The sequence below is a fragment of the Schistocerca nitens genome, chromosome 7 (genome assembly GCF_023898315.1).
Source record: "Schistocerca nitens isolate TAMUIC-IGC-003100 chromosome 7, iqSchNite1.1, whole genome shotgun sequence".
NCBI classification, from domain to species: Eukaryota; Metazoa; Arthropoda; class Insecta; order Orthoptera; family Acrididae; genus Schistocerca; species Schistocerca nitens.
This window is the reverse complement of record NC_064620.1, coordinates 169,499,033-169,517,355: the sequence shown is the minus strand read 5'-3', so window position 1 is coordinate 169,517,355 and position 18,323 is coordinate 169,499,033.

Here is an 18,323-nt window from a genome sequence, read left to right as displayed (position 1 = left end):
CGAGCTTTGAGTAATGCTCTTTTGGACAGCAGCCGCGCACATCTTCGGCGATACATCTCAGGGCATTGTGACCGCTCAATGTCATTCAATACGATCACGACGACACCCCTCGATCGGCGTTAGCACTCGTGGTGTCACTCGCCTTCACACATGGCAGAGGACGTTTGAAAATTCGTGACGCTAGCTCAATGGTCGTCAATTGATTTAAATGTTATTCCCAGCTGACTCCACGGGGGTGAGGAGAAAGAACACATCCTGGTGATACCAGCATTATACGTATTTAGATGTTCGATTAATCTGAATGGTTTGCAATGTTCCAGGGATTCTATTCGAACTCTATGCTGATGTACCGACAAGGACCATTTTCGCAGATAAACATGCAAGTACGTAATGGATGATCAGTTTCTCAATATAGTTCGTCGCACTCACACATTATACATCCGCTGTAAGAACAAATTTCATGCATTTACATTTTTGGCGTCCCACAATATTGGTTTGTTAAATATTATGACGATACGTTGCATACAACTTCCACAGGTATTATCATGTAGCTAAGACTACGTAATGAAGCCAAAATCGTGGATAAAATTGAAATGTAGTTTGTTTATTAACACTTTTCTTTTCACTAACTAAATATGAAATATGAATCGGGATTGTAGGTGATGATCCTATCCTTCTTTTCAGTATTAGAATGGTCGATATCGTGTTCTGAATAACGCGTCTCATATAATGTCCAAATATCGACACGACCCAGGCTCTCAATTCGGCACTTAAATGTCTATTCTTCGCTCTCGAAATGTTCGATGTGATTGTCTTTAACACGCAGGGTTCAATTTAACGGTGTAAGCACTGTTTTTAGTATTTTAGGTCCCCGTTAATTAATATCTCGTAGTTAATAAGCGAACTATTTTTATGCTGGCGCGTTGTTTGTATCAGTTACCCCCGCAACCGTCCAAGGATAAGATTCTCTTAATGTTCCGCGCGCACGCATTTCACAATTTCATAAAATGCAGAATTACGTAAACTATAGCTTTCCGTTGCTTACAACTTTCGTGGGTTCTACAACCATAATAGTTTCCCCAAGAGTATTTTTCCCAGCTAACACAAAGTTCGAATTATATTGTCGGAATCATTGCCACTTCACCCGACAATAAACGTCTCTGATCACTTCGGTACACGTAATGTATTTTAAACCTGCTTGAAGAGTCTTTAAATAATCTCCTTAACTAATTTCGCAGTCACGTACCACTTTTTCATCGACTAGCCCGATCGCGATAACTGAAGGTAGAGAGCTCAATAATGTGTTACATGTTCTTTTACATGTATTAAAAAACAAACGCGCCCCTATATCTTTCTGTCCCGCTTGGTCTTTGCTACTTTGCTTTTTATTACTTTTCATTATATTGCTTCTTAGTAATACTGTGCAGTTATTAAAGTTTCGTATTACCTTCCCCTTTTTAATTCTTCCAAAATAAAGTCTATTTATCCCCGATTTTAATTAATATGATGCTAATTGAGACGCCTGCCCGCAAAGTACCGTTATAGCACGGGCCAGACAGATGAAGTGGATTGTACCCGGAAAGAATACGCGTAGGGCAGGTAGGCCGCAACATTCAAAGCCACGAGATCTTTTTCTCTCTCCATAAACTGTGGAAATAGCGTCCATTGTTACCAAAAATCTTAATTTAGATACTAACTAATAACACCTCCCCCCCTACGATTCTTTAAAGAACCGAACTTCCCTGTACAAAACAGCCCGACTTCTAAAATAACTAAATCAAATCGCTCTGAGCACTATGGGACTTAACATCTATGGTCATCAGTCCCCTAGAACTTAGAACTACTTAAACCTAACTAACCTAAGGACATCACACAACACCCAGCCATCACGAGGCAGAGAAAATCCCTGACCCCGCCGGGAATCGAACCCGGGAACCCGGCGTGGGAAGCAAGAACGCTACCGCACGACTACGAGATGCGGGCTTCTAAAATAACTTTCTCCGCTTAGAGACCCACCTTAAGTTTTTCTTGTTGAAAATTTCTGTCAGTTCACTGGGACATGTAATATGCAGCACACCTGTTTAGTATGCGCTGTTATCTCTGTGAAATTTCGTCATCTCAGGGCTGGTGAATTCAATAAAAAAATGTCTATCGTGCCCGGGAAGAGTCAACGAATATTTTGTCCATAACGAAAGTTGTTCCCCATGACGCGGTCTGTCAACCCTAAGCTTTTGATGCAATGACTTTAAAACCCTGCGTGTATGGCGTTCCAGGTATGATGCAATCACTGCCTGCAGCGTTGTTCGGCAACTAGTACACGTGTGGGCAGGGCATGTCATCAGCTACATGACGCTCCAGCCCATTGCTCGGGCAATGTAGCACTGCTGTATCCGGTTTAACCGAAAGTTATGCTACACGAGTTAGGAGTGACCCTGGGTGGAAGTTCAAGAAAACTGTTTTGCCATTCAGAGCGATGAAACAATAACATCTACGAAGGGACCTAAATAAGTAATTATATGAATGTGTGGTGTCCGTTCTTTCGGGCATGTTCGAAAGAACCGACAACACATCGAATCCGTAGCTGTGATACATTATATGTAAATCGAAGGTAGAGAGGGGAGAAAGGAAAGGAAAAGAAAGGGGCATAATGCTTACTACTTGAGCCTCATGTTATTCTGTTATTCGCTCTTGTGAACGGGGACGCGTTATGCAGGTCTTGGAGTCACGTCCATCTAGAAAAGTTTTACTGAGTTTAACGAAGGCGATGTTGGCCTGATATATTCGACGATGCCCTTTGCCTAGACTGTCTAAAGGATCGTTCTAAGAAATACCAAATTAAGATCAACCTGTTGTTGTTGTTGTGGTCTTCAGTCCTGAGACTGGTTTGATGCAGCTCTCCATGCTACTCTATCCTGTGCAAGCTTCTTCATCTCCGAGTACCTACTGCAACCTACATCCTTCTGAATCTGCTTAGTGTATTGATCTCTTGGTCTCCCTCTACGATTTTTACCCTCCACGCTGCCCTCCAATGCTAAATTTGTGATCCCTTGATGCCTCAAAACATGTCCTACCAACCGATCCCTTCTTCTAGTCAAGTTGTGCCACAAACTTCTCTTCTCCCCAATCCTATTCAATACCTCCTCATTAGTTACGTGATCTACCCACCTTATCTTCAGCATTCTTCTGTAGCACCACATTTCGAAAGCTTCTATTCTCTTCTTGTCTAAACTATTTATCGTCCATGTTTCACTTCCATACATAGCTACACTCCATACAAATACTTTCAGAAACGACTTCCTGACACTTAAATCTATACTCGATGTTAACAAATTTCTCTTCTTCAGAAACGATTTCTTTGCCATTGCCAGTCTACATTTTATGTCCTCTCTACTTCGACCATCATCGGTTATTTTACTCCCTAAATAGCAAAACTCCTTTACTACTTTAAGTATCTCATTTCCTAATCTAATTCCCTCAGCATCACCCGACTTAATTTGACTACATTCCATTATCCTCGTTTTGCTTTTGTTGATGTTCATCTTATATCCTCCTTTCAAGACACTGTCCATTCCGTTCAACTGCTCTTCCAAGTCCTTTGCTGTCTCTGACAGAATTACAATGTCATCGGCGAACCTCAAAGTTTTTACTTCTTCTCCATGAATTTTAATACCTACTCTGAATTTTTCTTTTGTTTCCTTTACTGCTTGCTCAATATACAGATTGAATAAGATCAACCTAAAGATGCCTAAATAAGGCGAAACGCGTAGTTGAAAAATAAAAATTAAATTGCAACCAAGACCGTTTTTAACCTATACTGTTAAGCACTGGTTTGCTGTATGCCACAGATGGATTGGAAGAATTTCTTTCCCACTATCAAATGTTTTACTGCGCAGATGGGCCTTCAGACAACCAAAGAGGTAAAACTGAGACGGAGCCAAATCCGGACTGTAGGGAGGATGAGGAACAATTTTCGAATCCATTTTGCTGATTTTTTCCTGCGTCATAAGGGCTGTATGGGGTTTGACATTGTCATGGTGTAGTCTGATTGAGCTGACCCTGAAACTGTGGTCTGTGGATCTTGATGGCACGTCGCAGCTTGTCCAATGACAAACAGTAACGGTCTCGGTTAACTGTGGAGCCAGGTTCCAAAAAGTCAATGAAAATGACACCATACTGATCCCAGAAGAAGGAGGCTATCACCTTTCGGCCTGCTGTTGATGAAAGTCTAGGTTTCTTTTTCCGAGGTGAACCCTGATGACGCCATTCCATGGATTGGGTTTTGCTCTCAGGTTCGGACAAAAACAACCATGTTTCATCCTGGGTAATGACGCCGCAAAAACACTGTTTGCACTCTTCAGTAAAGGTCTTCATGAGACCCTCGCACACATTCTTCCTCTTCGTTTCAATTTCTCTTGTCAATAATCTAGGCACCCAATGTGGACAGATTTTTCTGCATCCTAGTGACTGTACCAGTGATACCACACTACCCAATGACAAACGAGACATTTCAGCAAGCTGTCGTGTCGTCACACATTTGTCACTTTGGATGATTTGATCAATAGTCTCATTCACATCACTCACTGCCGTCTATGGTCTGCCGCATCGTGGATTGTCCAGTAGAGAGAAATCACCTTCTTTAAACCTCTGCAACCACCGCTGGATACTGCGCAATCCACTGTGTCCTCCCCGTAAACAGGGAGCTACTTCCTGTGAATCGATGTGGCAGAGTCATCGCAGTTCTTGAAGAGGAACTCCATCACCGACCATTGTCGCAACCTGACATCTACTTCACGGTCCATTATGGCTCACCTGCAAATAAAAGAAAATACTTTTATATACGATCTTATAGCTAAATGTTGCAAGTATGTTCACAAAAAATTTCATTCTCCTCCTTCAAAAAATAAAAAAAAAATGGAGACGACTGTGCAAAACATTTTGAACGCCCTTTGTATATAAACTATTTAGGAGACTGAGAGATCCCCTAAAATTATTTGCAGATGGTGATATCGTTTATCGTCCAGTGGAGTTATCAGAAGGTCAAAACAAATTGTAAAACTATTTAGAGAGGATGTCTCCATGATGCGGAAAGGAGCAGTTGACCCTAAACAATAAAAGGCGTGAGGTCGTCCACTTGAGTAGTAGAAAACTGGTTGTCAATTCAACTAAAAACCTAGGGATTACAATTATAAATCACTTAAAGTGGATCTATTACATCGAAAATTTTTGAAGAATTCGAAACGAGTTCGAGTGTTTATTCACCGCGCTGTGGAGCTTATGTCGCCTGCCCCCTCCCTCCCTCCTACCTGGCGCTCTGTACGAGGACCGCATCCAGGCGTAGGTATGTGTCCAGCATCTGCTTCTGACCCCCACCCCCCACCCCTCCTCCTCCTACCTGCAAGTAGTTTTGTCCGAGGTTTTCGCCCTGGGGCGCTTGCTGGTGGCTCCCCTGCTCTTGCTCTGTCTGTCTACGAAGTCAGTCTTGGCGACATGTGAGCGGGCCTATATATTAAGGTTGCCAAGGCTGTTGCGATTACGCTCAGAATTTTCACTGGGAAGTCCTTAAACATTTTCGTTACAGTCCTTATCTCTCCCCACGCGATTTCCCCATTTCTGGAGCCCTGAAGAAAGATATTCTTCGCCGTCGTTTTGCTTAGGACGGAGAGGTGCAAGCCTGAGTACAATCATTTTCATGTAATCGAGTGGAAACATTTTTCCATAAAGGCGCTGACCATCTTGTTTCACAGTGGGATAAATGTATTAATATTTATGTTCATCACTTTCGAAATAACTAACAGTTTACTTACTTTTCTTGTGGCTGCCTCGTTTTCATTTGACTGCCCCTTAGATGAGTGAGCTGGGAAGCCAATCATTACAACAAACGCGTTTTCCTTTGAGACGAGATGTCTTCGTGATGTTACAGTCACCAGCTCTTTACTCCGGATTCCAAAATATTTTGTTGACTCGCGCCTACTTGGACAGAAATGACCATCGTAATAAAGCAAGAGAGATCGGAGTTCGTACGTAAAAATTTAGCTGTTCATTTCTGCAGTGAGCTATTCGAGAGCAGAATGGTCGAGAAATAGTCTGAAAGTGGTTCTATGAACTGTGATGTAACATATCACTTTGGGGAAAGTGCCTTTCTCAAATCGACGAATGCTGGTCGTGACCTTGGTCAGTGTTTCCGCGTTAGTAACTACTGTAATTAGTTTCGCCCCGCATTCCGTGCGCAAGATTTTTGTTTCTTTTGTGCATGTACTTGAGTTTGTATGGACGCAGCGTATCTGCAAGACAGGGCGACAAGGACAGTCTTTCTGCGCGTTGCAACACCTAGCTTTGCGGCACCTGCTCCTTGCGCAATTACGATGGGGTGCCCAAAAAATCCGGAATAACATTGCCGTGGGCAGAGCTTGTGTAGCACACATTTTTGCCGCTAGGTGCGCATAGCGAAACTCATTGCCAGTTCAGTGCCGCTGTTTTGTCGACCTGCCTTGTTCTCTTCATCTGCAGTGATTGTTCTTGCTAGCACTGTTTCGTTTTTTATGATGCCAAGTTTAAGTGAACAAAGTGCAGCTGTGAAATTTTGATTTCTACTCGGTAAAAATGCCGCTGAAACTGTTTTAATGTTGAAAACAGCTTACCAAGGTAACGCTATGGGCAAAGCTCAAGTGTACTACTCGTCTGCTCGATTCAAACATGGCAAAATGTCGATTGATGGCAAACCTCGTTCTGGACACCTAATCGAGGAAAATGTTGAAAGTTTGTCCAGGCCAGATCGTCAATCAAACCTTGTATTTGGAAGTTGTTGGAAGATTGCGCAACACTATTCGTGAAAAACAAGCCGATTTTTGGCAAACAGAAGACTGGTTCTTCCACCACGACAATGCACCTGTACACACAGCCATCTCTGTTAGACAGTTTTTGGCTAAAAATGGCATGGTTCCGCTGCCCCACGCACCTTACTCGCCTGAACTGGCCCCGTGCGACTTTTATTTTTTCGCTTCAAAAGGGGCATGAAAGGACACCGATTAGACAACACTGAAGAAGTCAAGAGAAAAACGTGGGAAGAGCTGTCAGCCATTTCTAAAGATGACTACAAAAATGTTTCGATCAGTGGAAGCTCTGTTGGGACAAATGCATTAGAAGTAATAGGGAGTGTTTTGAGGGGATAAGGTTGTTTTGTAAACGGTTTGAAAATATGTAGCTGTTAAATAATTAATTCCGGTTTCTTTGGTACTCCCTCGTACTCTGTGCCACCGCCTTTCTGGCTCGGAAGTGGGCTGCAGGCCATCTAATCTATAAGATCCTGTCAACAATGGTGATGCCAAGATAAATGAAGTCAGCATTCGTTAACTAGACCTAAAAGGATATTGATGAACTCATACAAACCAGCATTGTCCATATAAAATTTTCTACACGATTTGTAGCTGAAGTATTCTACATTTCACGAGATACAATATACGCATCTCTTAAAAAGGGGAAGTGGGTGTCATTTAGTAGAAGATGGTTTTTCTAGAATGACATTTCGGCCAACACAGAAGAAGATGCACTGGTGACAAAGTCTGCAGCTGCGAATCAACTTCACAGTCATTTTGTCAGTCGGTTGCCACACATGCAAAAGCAAATAAAAAAACTATAAACAAAGGTAACAGAAAAGTTCTATATGGAGCTAATTGACACATGAGACACGGAGCATGTCAATACCTTCGACCAAACATTTAAATGTAAACTGCAGAGCAACCATGTAGATTAGAAGTACTTGTAGTATGTTTGTAAGAACTAGATACCTGAGTCAGTGTCGTCAGGCACGACTAAAACTAATGCTATGCTACCAGACCTATCTCTGACCGGAGGTACCGTAATACTGTCTTATATGTGTATAAGAGGATACGTCTGTAAAGATCCTTAGGATCTCCTTCTAAACAGCTAAAGTATTTCCTCGGAGTCGTTCCATGGAGCTGAAGAACACTTCTTAAAAGACTTTCCGATAGTGTGGACTTATTCAAAACCAAAAGATCAAGTGTATGGTAACACATTCTGAGACTGTAAGATGACTTTCTTATTAATCAACCTGAGAGAACAAATATTTCACATTGTAACTATGGAAAACCAAGACGATGCAAACTTCGTTTGTAGACTTGGGGTATTGTATTAATTCATAAGGATGAAGTGCTGTTGTCTGGATAATTTTAACGCAACCTTTGCTACTGTAACAGGGTGTTATAATATTCCTGTAAAAGTAAACAGCCCCTTGTGTTATAATGGTATGATGCAATGTTATATCATATAAATCGTAGACAAATTTAAAGTAAACGTTTGAGCCATTAATCTTCCGCCTTGTTTGATGCACCTCGGCTTGATTTCCTATCCCACCCCAATCTCTTCGTTTCTGAGCAGTATTTGCACCCTACGCCCTCATTTACTTATTGGATGTATCGAAATCTCTGCCTTCCCTTTCCATCCTCTGCAGTTCCCTCTATGACCATGGGGATTAATACCTGAAGCCTTAACACATGTCCTGTCATCCTGTCCCTTCTTCTTTTCACTGTTTTCCAGATGTTCCCTTCTTCACCGAGTCTATGCAGAACCTCCTCATTCCTTGTCTTACCAGTCCTTGTGATTTTCAACCTTCATTTGTAACTCCACATCTCAAATGCTTCGATTCTCATCTTTTCTAGTTTTCCCACTGTCCATGATTCACTTTCATACACACCTGTGCTCGAAACATACTTCCTCATAAAATTCTTCTTCAGGTTAAGGCCTATGTTTAATACCAAAAGATTTATCTTGGTAAGGAATGCATTCTTCACCTATGCTAGTCTACATTTTATGTCCTTGCTTCGTCTGCCTTCACTTATTTTGCCTCCAAGGTAGCAGAACTTTAACTTCACCTATTTTGATGAAAATCTAATAATCATGGGGGACTGGAACACAGTCGTAGAGGAAGGTGTAGAAGAAAAGGTTACAGGAGAATATGGGATTGGGACGAGCAATGAGAAAGGAGAAAGACAAATTGTGTTCTGTAATAAATTTCATCTAGTAATAGAGAATACTCTGTTCAAGAATCACAAGAGGAGGAGGTATACTTGGAAAAGGCCGCGTGATATGGGAAGATTTCAGTTAGAGTACATCATCGTCAGATAGAGATTCTGAAATCAGATACTGGATTTAAGGCATACCGAGGAGCAGATGTAGACTCAGATCACAATGAAGTAGTGATGAAGAGTAGGCTGAAGTTTAAGACATAAGTCAGCAAGAATCAATATGCAAAGGAGTGGGATACGGAAGTACTAAGGAATGACGAGATACGTTTGAAGTTCTCTAAGGCTGTAGATACAGCAATAAAGAAAAGCTCAGTAGGCACTACAGTTGAAGAGGAATGGACGTCTCTAAAAAGGGCCATCGCAGAAGTTGGAAAGAAAAACATAGGTCAAAGAAGGTAACTGCGAAGAAATCGTGGTTAACAGAAGAAATACTTCAGTTGTTCAACGAAAGAAGGAAATACAAAAACGTCCTGGAAAATTCAGTAATATGGAAATGCATATTGCTGAGGAACGAAATAAACAGGAGGTGCAGGGAAGCTGAGATGAAATGGCTGCATGAAAAATGTGAAGAAATCGAAAAAGAAATGATTGCCGGAAGGACTGACACAGCATATAGGAAAGTCAAATTAAAAGAAAGAGTGCAACAGGAATTCCACTGTTAAATGCAAACGCGAAAGGGCATACGTGGAAAGAGTGCATTGAAGGTCTCTACGAGGGGGAAGATTTATCTGATGTGATAAAAGAAGAAACATGAGTCGATTTAGAAGAGATAGGAGATCCAGTATTAGAACTTAAGAGAGCTTTGGAGGACATAAGATCAAATAAGGCAGAAGGGATGGACAAAATTCCATCACAATTTCTAAAATCAAATGGCAACAAAACGACTGTTCACGTTTGTGTGTAGAATGTATGACTCTGGCGACATACCATCTGACTTCTAGAAACTTATATCATCCACACAATTCCGAAGTCTGCGAGATGTGACATGGTCGAGAATTATCGCAAATCAACTTAACAGCTCACGCATCCAATGCGCTTACAAGAATAATATACAGAAGAATGGAAAAGAACATTGAGAACGTCCTAGATCGCGTTCAGTTTCGCTTTAGGAAAGGTAAAGTCACCAGAGAGGCAATTTTTCGTTGCGGTTGATACTGGAAGTAAAACTAAAGAAAAACGGGATTCAACGAGATGGAAAAAGTGTTCGACAGTCTAAAATGGTGCAAGAAGTTCGAATTTCTGAGAAATGTAGGGGTAGTCTATAGGGAAAGATGAGTAATATACAATACGTACTAGAGCCAAAAGGGAACAACAAGATTGGACTACCAAGAACGAACTGCTCGGATTAAAAATGGTGTAAGAGAGTAATGTATTTTTTCGCCTCTACTGATCAGTCAGTACATCGAAGAAGCAATGATGGAAATAAAAGAGAGGTTCAGGAGTGGAACTAAAACTCGAGGTGAAACGATATCGATGATACGATTCGCTGATGACATTGCTATCCTGACTGAAAGTGAAGAAGAATTACGTGATCTCCTGAATGGAATGAACAGTCTAATGAGTACAGAGTATGGACTGAGCGTAAATCGAAGAAACACGAAAATAATGAGAAGTAGCAGAAATGAAAACAGCAAGAAACTTACATAGGCCCTAATATGAGGAATAAATTTATGAGAATGTGTGTCTGGAGCACAGCATTGTATGGTAGTGAAACATGGACTGTGGAAAAGCCAGAACAGAAGAGAATCGAAGCATTTGAGATGTGGTGCTATAGACGAATGTTAAAAATCAGGTTGACTGATAAGCTAAGGAATGAGGATATTTTGCGCAGAATCGAAGAGGAAAGGAATATGTGGAAAACATTGACAAGGGGAAGGGACAGGATGATGGTACATCTGTTAAGATATCAGGAAATGACTTCCGTGGTAGTAGAGAGAGCAAAAACTGGGCAAAAACTGTAGAGGAAGACACAGATTGGAATACATCCAGAAGATAATTGAGGACGTAGGTTGTAAGTGCTCTTCTGAGATGAAGACGTTGGTACAGGAGAGGAATTCTTGGTGGGCTGCATCAAACCAGTCAGGAGACTGATCACTCAAAAAAAAAAAAAAAAAAAAGTTTCTCGCTAATCTCATGTCTGCTACTTCTCATTACTTTCTCCTTTTCCCAGATTACTCTCAATCCATACGATGCACTCATTACATTGTTCATTCCATTCAACACATCCTGTAATTCTTGTTCACTTTCACTGAGGAAAGCAGTGTCATCAACGAATCTTATCATTTATATCTCTTCGCCCTGAATTTGAATCCCACTTTTGAATGTTTCTTTTATTTCTGTCATAGCTTCTTAAATGTACAGATTAAATAATAGGGACGAAAGAATGCATAGCTGTCTGATACTCCTTGAACTCCTTGAACTGGTATGCATTGCAGAATTCATTCTTTCTCTTCGCTCGTTGCTACTATCAAGGCGATATTCTCCTGTAAGAGTTTCTTCTGCTCTTTCCCCTACAACCACGTTCCAGTCCCTCATGACTATCAGATTGTCATCTCTCTTTATGTTCTGAATTACCCATTCAACATCCTCACGTAGTCTCTCTATCTCTTCGTCTTTTGCTTGCGACGTCGGCATGTATACCTGAACTATTGTTTTCGGTGTTAGTTTGTTGTCGATTCTGATTAGAACAGCCCTGTCACTGAACTGTTCACCGCAGCTCACTCTCTGCCCTACCTTCCTATTTATAATGAATCCTACTGCAGTTATGCCATTTTCTGCTGCTGTTGATACTACATTATACTCATCTGACCAGAAACCCTTGCCTTCTTTCCATTTCACTTCACACACGCTCTCCGTATCTAGATTGAGCCTCTGCATTCCCCTTTCCAGGCTTTCTAGCTTCCCTACCAAGTTCTAGCTTGCCCCGACTACTAGAACGGTAACCTTTCACTGATCTTTCACTCTTTTTCTCATGGTCCCCTCCCTCTTGTTAGTCCCCTCCCGGAGATATGAATGGGCGACTAGGGACTAGCTCCAATTTTAGTATATGTACCTCCGAAGCGAATGCTGGTGGACTAGTCCGGAATATTTTGCCAGTGGAGAGATCACCACGACACTTTTTCAATTACAGGCCATACGTAATATGGAGACCCATTATATTCTTTAATGTAGTGGTTTCAATCCCCTTATTGCTGATTATTCCGTCTTTTTTAAGTAGTTTCCCACCCCAGGGGCAAGAGAGTCCCCTGAATCTCTGTCCACTCCTCCACCTTCTTTGACACGGCTGATGGCAGAGCAAGGATTGATTTCTTATGCCAAAAGTCTTTGGCCGCCGTTACTGATGACGATTATTCAAAATTTAAGCTATGTACTGTAATAAAACAGGTAATAGTGAGATAAATGTGCTTCCTGATCTTGGATCATATGAAATGAACGATACTGCGGTGTAGACTCAAAAACCAAAAATCCACTACTACAAAGCTATGTGGTAATGTTTAAATGTCAACGTTTATAAATACTTATTAAATAATTACAATGATTATTATTGACTTCTCATAAAATACAGACAATTAATTGTATTTTATTTATTAAATGAATGTTCCAAAGATTATTTTGTGCAAATAGATCGATACATGATAGTAATTTCTTTGCTACATGTTGTTAGAGGAAAATCTTTGTTCCTTTGGGCAGTTGGCTGTGCGAGTCTGAAGTGTGAGGATGGAGAACGAGTTATGTGTGTTTCATTGATTTGCATTGTGAAGTGAAATGACAGAAAATATATCTGTAAATTCTGCCCAAAGCCCACCAGATTTCACATTGTTATTGAAGTAGTAACCCAGTCATCCTATAGACAGTTATAGAAAGATGAAGCACAGGAAGGAAGAGAACAACGAGCCATCAATATACAGCAAATAAAAGCGACAAAAAGGATTAATATTTTTATTGTTGACAGAACTGGTTGTTTAAACTCACCTGTCCCTGTCCCTCTCTGCAGTGTGTCACTATCTCAGTGTGGCAAGTGCTGTGACCAGCCGCCCAAATTACTAACTTATTCCAAACATCACTAAGTTCAAGACTGGGCAACAAGAGGGAGGGGATGGTCACAGTACGTAGCAAGAGGAAATATTAGATGGGTGTGTGGTGGCCTCCATGAGTCATAACTGGGACCAGCTGTGTTGGAGGACGCCTGAAATCCGCAACCCGCATTGAAGACACTCTCGCAGAGATGCTGCGCTTAAGGCAGCAAACGTTGGCGACAGCCCTGTAGAAGTCCCACCCATTCACCCCCACCCCCCACCCCACCCCCCTCCGCGCCTATCACACTGCTAACCGGAACAGTCGAAGGTAAAGTCTTCGGTCCCGCCGTGTACTGCATATTGCATGGTCTTTGCTTGTCGTCACTGCGTGTGGCACCTGCTTTTATTGAGACAGCGTTACTGCGAGAGCTTTTATTTATTCCTCGCTCTTTGTAGTGATTTGCAAAGTGAGTGTTTGATTGTTTGCCGTGTTTTACAGTGTAAGCGTCTGTTCGTCGCTTTTTGTAGTGTGTTGCACTGTTCCATGCCTTTCTGTAGTCTACGTGTTTTACTGTGGTTGCTTGTACTAGCAGTGTTGTGTAGCAAAAATATTTAAAAAGAGTGCATTTATTTGTGAGATTTGTGGAAACAAATGCAATAACCGGAAGACTCTGAGGCGGCATATTTCTAAAGCGCACCGACAACAGCTGAACTAAACTAAATAGTTCCTCATGTTACGAATAATAAACCCTCATGTTCCTACCAGTGCTAAATATGCGAAAAGAGTTTTACTTGGAAAAAAAGTTAAAAACGCCACCAACAAAACAGGCATGGCGTAATGCAGCAGCAGAAGAGGAAGTGTGTGATGTGTACATTTGAAGCTGAGTCTAAAAAGTATTGGATTCATCATCTCCAATCCCCTCATCAAATATGTGTGAAATCTGAAGATCTGGAGTTCTCTAGTGGAGGTGAATTTTTAAAGTGGAAAGATAAGTTTGCCATTGTTTGGGTCAGTTTATGTCCAGAGGTGAAGGGATAAGACACCTAAAAATGGTAGATAGTCACAAACTTAACAGAATGCCCTGTGGAGATGAAAATCCTCTATAAGGAAGGAAGGAGCCTAATTAAGTTTGTGTCGACTCATGTTGAACACGATCTGGGCTTAAGACATTTGAATCTGGCACCACAAGACCGTGAGAGCATAGCTGCAGACATTGCTGTAGGATATGGCATGATGATATATTTTCCTTGTGGAAAACAGCCTCCTCTGTAGCACAAGTTTTCTCTTGTAACTCCTTTCTGGGCTAGTGAAAGAACTGCTGCTATGGGTTCGAGCCGCATTTAATTTTGCCTTCGATGATGTCAACATTTTTTGGTTAGGTGACATTTCATTAACAGTCAAACAATATTTTTCTTTTCATCTGACAGTGTTTCTTGGGTACAGAAGTTAGTATGTACATATACTTGGACCAAGGTTACTTCCCTTTCATTAATCACAGACACATCACCGAGTATCAGTAACAAGTGCAGCTGACAATTGATGATTTTACAAGGGAATATCACCTCTGCTCTTCTTTTCCATTTGGCAAATAATATGAATGTCGTTACCCATATTTAATATTGCAATCTATGCATGTGTAAGAATACCAGTGAATGCATACTTCACATTTACTGCACACTAATCTACACTTGAGTGGACATTTTTGTCTTTCAGAAGGCAAAGTTCAGATGATCTTGAAGCAGGTACTTCCCAACCTCTGTTTACCTTATATGAGGTCGTCCATTAAAATAGACTTGCGCATAATGCGAATGTCTTTTACTTTACCATTTACCATTCCTTTCACGATCACAATAAGCCTATCAAACAGCTTCCTTGTTAATAATGACATCAGTGCAGGTATACCTTTGTCCATTCATTTTACTTGCATTGTATTACCATGTACTTATTTCATAGCCTAGTGTGTACTCTCCAGGTGCATGTTTGTGTTGAGTCCAGCTTGCAACCTGTGACAATATGTCCCACACTACGTTTTTTTTATAGTAGGTTTTGGAATAATGACCAAATTCGGATGTATGCTTCTGGAGTGCATTTTGCAGCAATTCTTCAAACATAGCAACATCTCTCGCCTGCATTAATGTCTTAACAAGATTGAACACCTTATTTCTGTTGTCCCTGTGCAGAATCTTACTCTTGATGTTGTTCATCCATGCTCTATCCGCATGCCAGGTGCAGAAAACTCTCATTTCAGGAGCTCCTATTGTTCTGTTCCAAGCAATACTGTAGGACTCTGCCAGATCTGACATGAATACCTTGGGGTAAATCTGTCCGACGTGTGACTTGATACAGTAGAAAAATACAGTCAACACATCACTGTATTTTGCAAATAATTCACCTTGCACAATGTTAATTATTAGTAACACGAAATCTTCGCTTCTTAATAACAGGTGCAAATAACACGACATCTTCACTTCTTAATCCCAGGTACAGGTCACTAAGGCTTATAAAATCAGTAGACATAGATTATTACTTTGGTTAACTTTGTGTACCTAAACTTCGACGGTGCCTGCATCATTCATGTGTGATAGACTGTGAAGCCAAATTATAAGAAACTGCAGTGTTATTAAAATCCTGCATCGTTGGTAGATGTACTCTCTCCAAATTTGAATCCTGCATTGTTAATCAAATTTTGTCACGAACAATGGGAAACACGATTCATACAGCAATGTGTTCAGCGATGCTCTCTGTTTCCTGTAGTTTCAGATCCAGATATTTAAGTCTAGATCGTGTCCAACATGAGTCGACCCAAAATTAACAAGGCACTTTCCTTCCTTATACAAGACTTTCATCTCTGCAGCGCGATTTCCATTGGTTTTGTTACTTCCTACCCTTTTTAGGCGTCTTATCCGTTCACCTTTGGAGATAAGTTGCCTGAACAAAGGTAAGCATACTTACAAGTTGAGCAATCATCAACAAATTTAGTGGCACAGTGTTTGAGAAATTTGGGTTATGTAGCGCATTCCATATGCTCTTTTAGCTTTAAAATTTGTCTCCACAAGAGATCTCTAGGTTCTCAGATTTCACATGTATTTTTAGAATCAGCTTCAAATGTACACATCATACAGTTCACTGTTTTCTGTCGCATTATGCAATGAATGTTTTGTTGGTGGGGTTTTAATTTCTTTTACAAGTAAAATTCTTGTCCAATATGTAGCATTGGTAGGAACATGAAGATTCATTTTTTGTATCATGAGGTATGATTTCGTTCAGCTGCTGTGAGCGCTCTTTGGAAATATGCAGCCCCAGAGTTTTTCGATAATTGTACTAGTTTCCACGAATTTCACACTTAAAACCACTCACTTTAATTACTTTTAATCACACTAAACTGCTAAGTACAGGGTGGTGATTCTTCTGGAAAACCTGAAATTCTCAGCGAATTACACTTTACCTGGAAAATCTTAGGGAATTTCAGGAATTTAATAAAATTCCAGGGAATTCTGCGTTTTAATCTTGCGTTGAAATTGAATTTTATTGAGTTTTATAAATCATAAATTTTAAAATACTTAATATTTCAAAGTGTGTTAATTATATGAATATGTTTCAAAACTGTTGTTAAACTAGTGTTCATGGCTGGTATATAGCACAACTGAGAGAAAACAAGTCATTATTGTGGAATTCTGCCCCACCTTCCCCTCTTACCATATTCTCAGGGAATTTTTTTCCAAATATGAGTAGCCACAGTGGAAGTGGCTTAGCGCTATTAATTATTAACATTGCTGTCATATGGTATTTTCTTTGCAATGAAGAGTTGATACTGTTAAAATGAAGTACATTTCCAGGAGCTGCACCGTTCCTCAATGTAATTTGAAATACAGCCTGGTGGAATAATGTTCTCCTTAAAATTTATCGAGACTGTTATGACACTCCAAAATAAATCATCTACATATTATGTATTTGTTCTCTGCAGTAGTCTGCATCTATGAGGTCCTCCTCACTATACATGTATAAATATGGAACTAAAACTATGTATCTACTGTGATCTGTGTGAGAGCTTAGTGCTTGTACCTATGTGTTTCAGTGCAACCGAATGAATGTTAATGTGATAACTCATTTCTTATGTTTTGATCAATGGTATTTGCAGATCCTGTTCCCAATTTACTATATTTTTGGTGCCCAGTATTTTGATTTGATTTACATAATGTCAATGTGGTGTCACATCCCTATCCTAATTTATTACGTTTTAACACTCAATATACATTCTTTTTTTATTTTTTGTGTTTGCCTAATACTTTGTTGGTTTGTGTGACCTTTACTAAGCAAATAATTGTTTTCAATTTTAGATGATTTTAGTGATGTTTCACCACTCAAAATATTTGGCTTCCTAAAATAGTAATCACACGAAAATTGTCGTATTTGTTTCTAAGATTTTAAGAAATATGTCAATTTTGGATGCAGTGAGAAAATGTTTTTGTTTTCTTGAGGTGTTCAGAGTTTAATATTTCAGTAAACACTAAAAGTCTTTTAATCATCTATGATAGGTAAGAGTTAAATCATTCCTAACCATTAAACTTTGTCATTAATAAATTGTTGAGCGTATCACCCTACCAAAGGCAGTTTAATAAACTGTTGAGTGTATCACCCTGCCAAAGCCAGTTCATTGACTATTTTGAATTACAAATATCCGATAGTAGGTCACATACAACTTATTCCCACATTCGTTTTATTCAGATATCTATAGTAGTTATAAGAATTTTACTGAGGCAGTAGACGTATATACTTACAGCATTTGTATGTTATTGATTACTTTGTACATTTTACATAATTAAAATTACCAATTGGAAATATGAAGTGGTATCGTTGAAAGCTCATCACTTATGTAGACTGATAAGTATTTGTTAATGAAACTGTCATCCTATCAATGTTACAGAATGATGTACACCTAACAAATGGTGCTGCATGGCTTCTCAGTAAAAATACACAATGTATGGTCGCAGCTATAGCCCATCACACCAATCCGACTGTTTTATACTGTGCTGCCCATATCCTTCGCAGTACCTGTGGTTGCCTGATTTGTGACCTAGTGTCGACAAATTGCAAGACTATCTCATTATGTCTAAATGGTACATAGTTCTTAATTTATAGCTCTACACTGAACAGCTAAGATGATTCCATCACAAGAATTTTTTTTTGGTTAATCAAATATGTACCACAGTGTGAAAATACTTTCAAAATTGAAATCAAACAATGGAAAATCCATGACTGAATAAC